We start from the raw sequence: 8,604 nt of genomic DNA, 5'->3' as shown, positions 1-8,604 counted from the left end.
CTCTCTCTCTCTCTCCTCTCTCTCTCTCTCTCTATCCCCCAGTTTCTCTCTCTCTCTCTCTCTATCTCCCCCTCTCTCTCTCTCTCTCTCTCTCTCCCCCCCCCCTCTCTCTCTCTCTCTCTCACTCTCTATCCCCCCCTCTTTCTCTCTCTCTCTCTCTCTCTCTTCTCTCTCTCTCTCTCTCTCTCTATCCCCCTCTCTCTCTGTCTCTCTCTCTCTCTCTCCTCTCTCTCTCTCTCTCTCTCTCTCTCTCTCTCTCTCTCTCTCTCTATCCCCCCTCTCTCTCTCTCTCTCTCTCTCTCTCTATCCCCCAGCTCTCTCTCTCTCTCTCTCTCTCTCTCTCTCTCTCTCTATCACCCCCCCCCCTCTCTCTCTCTCTCTCTCTCTCTCTCTCTCTCTCTGCAGTAACCTCTTCCCGGTGTGTTTGGCTCTTCATCTCGATCAGCACCACAGCGCCCCTCACAGAGCAGAAGAGACACTGCAAGAACAACATCAAGAAATTAAGCTGCAAATGAAACGCATTTAAAGGACCATAAATTACTTTTTTTTTTCTAACTAAGCACATCAGAATTCAGAATTCTTTACATTTTTCAGAATCAAAAAACATTATAATCAATTTTATAAATGTTTTTACTGTCACTTTTGACCCATTTAAAGCGTTATTTTTGATTAATTTTGGGCCAAAACTCCATGTATTCTGTATATGTACAGCAGGAGTTTATTTTCCACATGTGAAACAGAGGATGGTAGTTTGGCTGACCTCTCTCTACACTGTATTACATAGGCGAGGGCTGGCTGTCATATAAACGTGTGAGCGAGCGCTGTGATTGGTGCTGGGGCTTGTTGCTCGCTGAGAGAAGTGCTGAGTGGACCCTCCTGCCCCCCCGGCCCCTCTCTGCCCCATGGACTCAGGGCCCTGACTATTGTCCCACACATTTGTTTTTTCCATCCTGGTTGAACTTTCTAGCGTGACACTAATAAGTCCATTAGCATCATATATGTGGCTTAGCAGGGCGCTGGGGGCATAGCCTAACAAATGTGTGGAGTCAATTGGTAAGAAACACTTTCTGCTTTTCATAGGACATTTTCCAGCATTTTTAAGTTAAGATGCTGATCAAAAGTATCAACTTTTTGAGTTTGATTGATTGTGATACGTTTAAGATTATACTGTATTTGTTTATTGTTCTTTAGTTGTTTGAAATACGGTTTAGGATTGTTTTGTTCCAAAAAACTCATTTCTAGATACAAGGTGGATATAGGTCATATTTATCATAATTGTTTTGGCCTAGTATAGACTATATTCTGCTACATTTAATATTACACTTAGAATCATTTTACAAGAAAATACTATTTAAGTTTTTCTGACATTTAATTCAATGTTACGTGCTTGTTCTTTGTAATTCTTTGTCAAATTTACTAGCAATTTCTGAGTGAAAATTGGGTAACACTTTATTTTAAAGTGACGTAGTTACACGTTCCTACATTTACTTATTAAAGTAATGTAAATTAGCCATAACCCTAAACCAAACCCGAATATATTCTCTATATTCATTAATATTTCTCAGTACTCATTTGATTAAGTACTAAGGCACCTTAAAATAAAGTGTAAATGAAAATTGATTTGACACCAAAGTTTCTAATAGATATTTGGTATAGATGAGCTTAGCCTCTTTGTAGTTGCCAGGAAAATGAAGGCCAGAATTTACAATTGGAGGCCCAAACTTCAGTACTAGGAACATCTTAATCACTGAAACTCAAGCTAAACGTTGAGATATTGTGAATAAATAATATTTGGATACGAAATCTCAACAGTCGATGTTTGTGTGGATACAATGTGAAAAGACTTGCATAAGAAATCCACTAAAAGATAAACTTTAAAATCTTTTAAAAAGATAAAAGATAAACTCCCAGCTGTGGAGGAACATCTGTTTTGTGACAGCTTGATGAAGCAGCTAATTTGGTTGGCAAAATCGAAAAACAAAATGGATGACTAAACGCTGTCATCTGGATTTCCTGAAGGAGAAATATTGCCAGCATCAGTGAAGCTCCTGAGAGAGAGAATTGGATGAGGGAAAAAAAAAGAGGAAAACAAGGCCGCAAAGCAAACAATGTTGCTCTCGCCACATTTAACATGAGCCCCTGTGGGCGAAACAACAATGGCTTCAGCGAGGCCTAGCGCATCTATACGCTGCTAGATCTCTCTCTGGCCTGTTGGCTCGCGCTCCACCAGCAGAAGTCCAAACAATTGAAGTTTTCTATTTTCCATTGAGCTCAGCAGTCAGACGTGCGAGACGTGTATATAACAGCTGGTGCGGTCATGCTGTCCCCCTTCACCTGACAGCTGGATCTGTTGTTATGGAGCTTCGGTGAGGAGTGTTACTGGTGAGGAGTGTTACTGGTGTTACTGGTGAGGAGTGTTACTGGTGTTACTGGTGAGGAGTGTTACTGTTGAGGAGTGTTACTGGTGTTACTGGTGAGGAGTGTCACTGGTGTTTACTGGTGAGGAGTGTTACTGGTGTTACTGGTGAGGAGTGTTACTGGTGTTACTGGTGAGGAGTGTTACTGTTGAGGAGTGTTACTGGTGTTACTGGTGAGGAGTGTCACTGGTGAGGAGTGTTACTGGTGTTACTGGTGAGGAGTGTTACTGTTGAGGAGTTTTAATGGTGTTACTGGTGAGGAGTGTCACTGGTGAGCAGTGTTACTGGTGTTACTGGTGAGGAGTGTTACTGGTGTTACTGGTGAGGAGTGTTACTGGTGTTACTGGTGAGGAGTGTTACTGGTGTTACTGGTGAGGAGTGTTACTGTTGAGGAGTGTTACTGGTGTTACTGGTGAGGAGTGTCACTGGTGAGGAGTGTTACTGGTGTTACTGGTGAGGAGTGTTACTGTTGAGGAGTGTTACTGGTGTTACTGGTGAGGAGTGTCACTGGTGAGGAGTGTTACTGGTGAGGAGTGTTACTGGTGTTACTGGTGAGGAGTGTTACTGTTGAGAAGTGTTACTGGTGTTACTGGTGAGGAGTGTTACTGGTGTTACTAGGAGTGTTACTGTTGAGGAGTGTTACTGGTGTTACTGGTGAGGAGTGTCACTGGTGAGGAGTATTACTGGTGAGGAGTGTTACTGGTGAGGAGTGTCACTGGTGAGGAGTGTTACTGGTGAGGAGTGTCACTGGTGAGGAGTGTTACTGATGAGGAGTGTTACTGTTGAGGAGTGTTACTGGTGAGGAGTGTTACTGGTGAGGAGTGTTACTGTTGAGGAGTGTTACTGGTGAGGAGTGATACTGTTGAGGAGTGTTACTGGTGATGAGTGTTACTGGTGTTACTGGTGAGGAGTGTCACTGGTGAGGAGTGTTACTGGTGAGGAGTGTTACTGTTGAGGAGTATTACTGTTGAGGAGTGTTACTGGTGAGGAGTGTCACTGGTGAGGAGTGTTACTGGTGTTACTGGTGAGGAGTGTTACTGTTGAGGAGTGTTACTGGTGAGGAGTGTCACTGGTGAGGAGTGTTACTGGTGTTACTGGTGAGGAGTGTTACTGTTGAGGAGTGTTACTGGTGTTACTGGTGAGGAGTGTTACTGGTGTTACTGGTGAGGAGTGTTACTGTTGAGGAGTGTTACTGGTGTTACTGGTGAGGAGTGTTACTGGTGTTACTGGTGAGGAGTGTTACTGGTGAGGAGTGTTACTGTTGAGGAGTGTTACTGGTGAGGAGTGTTACTGGTGTTACTGGTGAGGAGTGTCACTGGTGAGGAGTGTTACTGGTGTAACTGATGAGGAGTGTTACTGGTGAGGAGTGTTACTGGTGAGGAGCGTTACTGGTGTTACTGGTAAGGAGTGTCACTGGTGAGGAGTGTTACTGGTGAGGAGTGTTACTGTTGAGGAGTATTACTGTTGAGGAGTATTACTGTTGAGGAGTATTACTGTTGAGGAGTATTACTGTTGAGGAGTATTACTGTTGAGGAGTATTACTGTTGAGGAGTGTTACTGGTAAGGAGTGTCACTGGTGAGGAGTGTTACTGGTGAGGAGTTTTACTGTTGAGGAGTATTACTGTTGAGGAGTATTACTGTTGAGGAGTATTACTGGTGAGGAGTGTTACTGGTGAGGAGTGTTACTGGTGAGGAGTGTTACTGGTGAGGAGTGTTACTGGTGAGGAGTGTTACTGGTGTTACTGGTGAGGAGTGTTACTGTTGAGGAGTATTACTGTTGAGGAGTATTACTGTTGAGGAGTATTACTGTTGAGGAGTATTACTGTTGAGGAGTATTACTGTTGAGGAGTGTTACTGGTGAGGAGTGTTACTGGTGTTACTGGTGAGGACTGTTACTGGTGAGGAGTGTTACTGGTGAGGAGTGTCACTGGTGATGAGTGTTACTGGTGAGGAGTGTTTCTGGTGTTACTGGTGAGGAGTTTTACTGGTGAGGTACTGTTCTGTTGTTCGGGGGGAACGCTACTCTTCCGGAAAGCTTTTTGCTCCCAAAGATACTCTTCTAGAGGTTCAGAAAACGAGAAGGATTTTGGCTCGATTAGAAATGACTAGATTAGTGATTAGAAATTGTTTATTTTCGCATTGATTTGCTGTCAAATCGGTGGAGCCAAAATATTTAATAAACTAACATGTCAATTGTGATAATGTATAGAATATTGTAAGGGATTGGGGTTTGATATCTGGGGAAATACACAGGGCTTTCTGATTGGATGTAGATCTGGTTATATGTTAACAAGTCAAGTCTGCAGTCTGTTTCCAAAAGTTTTAATATGCCATCTATCCGTGGAGATCTCGATAACTGGAGACAAGCTCTCCTGGAAGCGGACATGTTTGCTTCACGGGTTCCGGAAATGTTTTTAGAGCCAATCATCTGAGCTGTAAATGTCATGTGACATTTAATTCTATAATAGAACTCATTTTTTTGGTTACTATACTAAAAATAATATTCTGTCAGATACACAGCAACTTCTGAATTGCTGACAATGGAAAAATAGGCTTTTTTGACCACATAATGAAAAGGCAAACTGAAACTTTACAGCAAGGTTTAACAAATGTAGTGCTTGTTGTTAGTTAATACATTAATCAATGGATTAATGTTAAAAAATGGGACCTTATTGCAAAGTGTTACCAACTTAATTATTTTTTTAAATTTCCGCATTTGTTGTGATAAAGGAAAACTTGAAACACTTGAATGTGTTCAGTGTATTATGAGAGTCAATACTGTTTAAATTCCTTGCGTTGATATACAAGCGCTCCAATCATTCAGCATGAATGAGTCTATCAATGATCTGATTTTCATCTGAGTGTTTTGTGTAGTGGTATTGCATTGAGTGCAGTCTAAAGCAGACGCAACACGACACGGTTATTAAATAGGAGCAAGCGTAACGTCTTAGACTAAACATGCCACATGAAACAATGATTTAGAGCCGTTCCTGCGACTGCACAGCGAGAGACGAGCCAACCATGAACCAGGGGTTTAGAGTCCTTAAAACAAAATATATATATGGTAACAATTTGCAATAAGGTTTATTAGTTAACAACCATAGTTAAAATGTTTTAGCCTTTCTTCCTAAACATAGTCTGCTTCATATAGCATATTCTCATCAGCCTGGAAAACTGACGAGAATTTGCTTTTAACCTCCACATCAGTTGTAGTTACACTCTAAGACAAGTCCATAATAAATAGGCCCAATAAACTGTTAATATAAAGGAATTTTCTGAGAGAGATGAAGGAACGTAGTCCAGACTTTGAGAAAGAACCAGAGAGACAGACAAAGAGTCAGGCCAGAAACATCCTTTACTCAAGTAGACAAACACAGACGTCAACTTTTTCACAGGTGTTTTATCCATATTTTGAATTGCGTTGCGTTTTATGGTCGAAGGAAATGTCTGTAAAGTTAACGGAAATGTCCTGGTGAAAATTACAGGTTTTCCAATTGATTTTTCCCCCCTTTTTTTCTTGAAGTGTACTTATAAAGTGAATGCAGTTTTGAAACATTGTTTGAGTCAATAAAAAACAAAACAAAAAATATATATTTTGACAGAAGCAATAGCGCTGCAGACGAGGTTTGAATGTTCTCACAATCAGATGTGTTTTACAATATTGAAAACTTTATACAAGACAAATTGCTTCAAAACAGCTTTACAATGAATATCAGAGTAAGTGTTACCAAATACAGTTTCAAGAATCAGTTGTCTTTATCAAGTACAAGTAAAAGTATAACAAAGCAGACCATGGACACCGGTCAATGAAGTGCTAGAAAGGTTTTAGTTACAGCTTCAGTTTGACATGTCGGACTCACAGTTTCTGATGTTTCCAGGTTTCCCAAGGGGACGCTACTGAGAAGCTGGCTCACCAAGTCCCGCCCCAGGCTGCTGCTGCTCATCGCCGGCTTGAAGAGGCCTCAGGTCACACTCATGCGCAGGAAAAGGATGAAACGCACGAAAGTAGCAAAGGCCACGTAAGCGGTAAATATGGTTATTGTTGCAGTCAGAGTGACGTCTCAAACTCAGCCAATATCTTCCTCTGAACTCACAGCAGCTCACATTTACACGTTATAGGGATTTTAATTGCATTTTGCAGTACATTACCATTACCATGACTAAGTCTTTTGAACCTATTTTAAGTATAAATGACCAGGCAACATCCATGAATAGGGTTTAGTTTGAAGGCCCATCACTTGTGTAAGAGGCATAAGATTCAAATGTTCGTACACAATTTGGGTGAGATCAAATTTACTGTTGTTCAACAAATATTCACGGTCAAAATCACTCATTTCAATAGGAAACCATGCAGGAATTAAGCGTGACTTACCAAATTTACCAACGCAGATCCACTGCTTCACCAACGAAAAGCTGTTTGGTTTGAAAGAGATGTTTTTTTCCACATTATTTCTCTAATGTGACCACACCTTTAGAGTATGTTTGCACGACAACCATGTACTAAAAACGGAAAAGTTGTTCTTTCACATTTTCGGCGTACATGCGACGTTATCAAAACGATCACACGGATCCGTGAAAACGACTAAAAACGCTGTATTATTCATGCTAGGCCAGTAGGTGGCGATGTCACTTTGTAAAGAAACACTACGCACCTATAGACTGAACAGGTGATACACATGACGTCACCGTTTTCACAAATTCACCCTTTTGTACAATAACAATTTTGAGACAATACCATTTTACTAACATTTTTGAATTAAGTTTGTGTTTTCAGGCCCCCAAAACCCCATTGTCATGTAAATGAACGGACAAAATGCTTAAGTTTTACGTTTATAGTTGAAAATGGAGCCGTGTTAACAGCCAGTTGAATTCACACTCCATCCAGAGTATTGAAAAACTATTTTTAATTACCAAAACTGTGTCCAATATCTTGCATGTAACCCTTGTACCAAATTATTTCCCCCATTAAACAAAATGGAATATTCCAAAAATGTGTGACCCCCAGGAAGTGACATCATTTTGAACCTTTCTACAGCATGCCAGGAAAACAAGTAAATCAACTGATTTTCTCAATGTTTTACAATAAATTGTAATGTTGGCAGCATTTAATAAGCTCAAGCATACAACCCGGTTACCAAAATTGTAATTTTACCAAATAACCTTTCTTTAATGTATGGAAAATGTCTTTCTTCAATTACTTCAAACCAGCAGTTGTCAAAAACTGTTAATTTATGACTTTAAGTCTGCTCTCCTGGGGTTGATGATCACTTTTAAGTGTGCATCGGTCAAGCCCTGTTTCGTACCGTATTCATGGAAGTGCAACCAACATATAATGAAGAGCTGTTTTTCAGACTGTTGTCCGGCAGAAATCTTACATGTGTCCCTTGTGTTGCAGAACCTGCAGTCGTATGCCACATTTCAGTTGAGTCAGTGACACCGAGAGAAGCTCCGCCTGCTGTCGACATGAACGCAGATCAAGACACAGACAAACCATCTTACCCGTCTCTACCAAACATACGAACTAAACGCCCAAGCAAAAGCAGAAGAGCTTCAGAGTTTGTTGTGAAAATGAGGGATCTTCCACAAAGAACCAGACCCCTGACTAAAATCTGGAGCCTCACACTGACATTTGTTCATCTTCCTCTCGAATACACATCTGTCATACTTCAGTACACTACACCTTGTGTGACATTATTGCTATTGCTCTTTTAAGTGCCTTTGGTTGACAGTGCTTTCCTTTCCTGTGTTCTCTGGTCAGGATTTCAGGGATTTTTATTTTTCAATTCCTAATGATGTGTGTTTGGGTGAAAAAAAAAAGAAAATAGAAAGAAAAATGTATAATTGCCAATTCGCTAGTAACTAGCACACCAGTGGATTTTTCATACTGACAGCGGACAGTCCGTTACTGTGTCCCGATACGAGTAAAATCATCCATTTAAATGTCAATATCCAATGAAGAAGAAAAAAAAACACTAGTTATAAAACATATCACAATCCAGATGAATCATTTTGTGGCCCTACTATCATTTAACAATCAAAAACTTTCATGAGAAAATGCATAAAAAACATGATTGAATTTTCTTTATTTAAAAAGGTTTCAAGCAGCTATTTCATGTATGTGACTATTGGTTGTTACTAAAGACATCCACATAATTTTGAATGAACATTTTAATTCAAAACTGCATTA

The 8,604-nt window shown here is 40.4% G+C and overlaps 1 long non-coding RNA gene across 1 annotated transcript; it reads left to right on the top strand.

The window, feature by feature from the left end:
• The first annotated feature begins 955 nt into the window (after window positions 1-955).
• Window positions 956-8,211, top strand: LOC143724278 (uncharacterized). Its single transcript, XR_013197308.1, has 3 exons — window positions 956-1,053; window positions 6,296-6,443; window positions 7,813-8,211. It is a non-coding gene; the product is annotated as an uncharacterized LOC143724278 (long non-coding RNA).
• The last annotated feature ends 393 nt before the right edge of the window (window positions 8,212-8,604 follow it).

Source organism: Siphateles boraxobius, unplaced genomic scaffold (assembly GCF_051911475.1).
Source record: "Siphateles boraxobius isolate OS27281-9 unplaced genomic scaffold, OSU_SipBor_1 71, whole genome shotgun sequence".
NCBI classification, from domain to species: domain Eukaryota; kingdom Metazoa; phylum Chordata; class Actinopteri; order Cypriniformes; family Leuciscidae; genus Siphateles; species Siphateles boraxobius.
The sequence above is the reverse complement of the archived record's forward strand: the minus strand, read 5'-3'. Positions and strand labels throughout refer to the sequence as shown.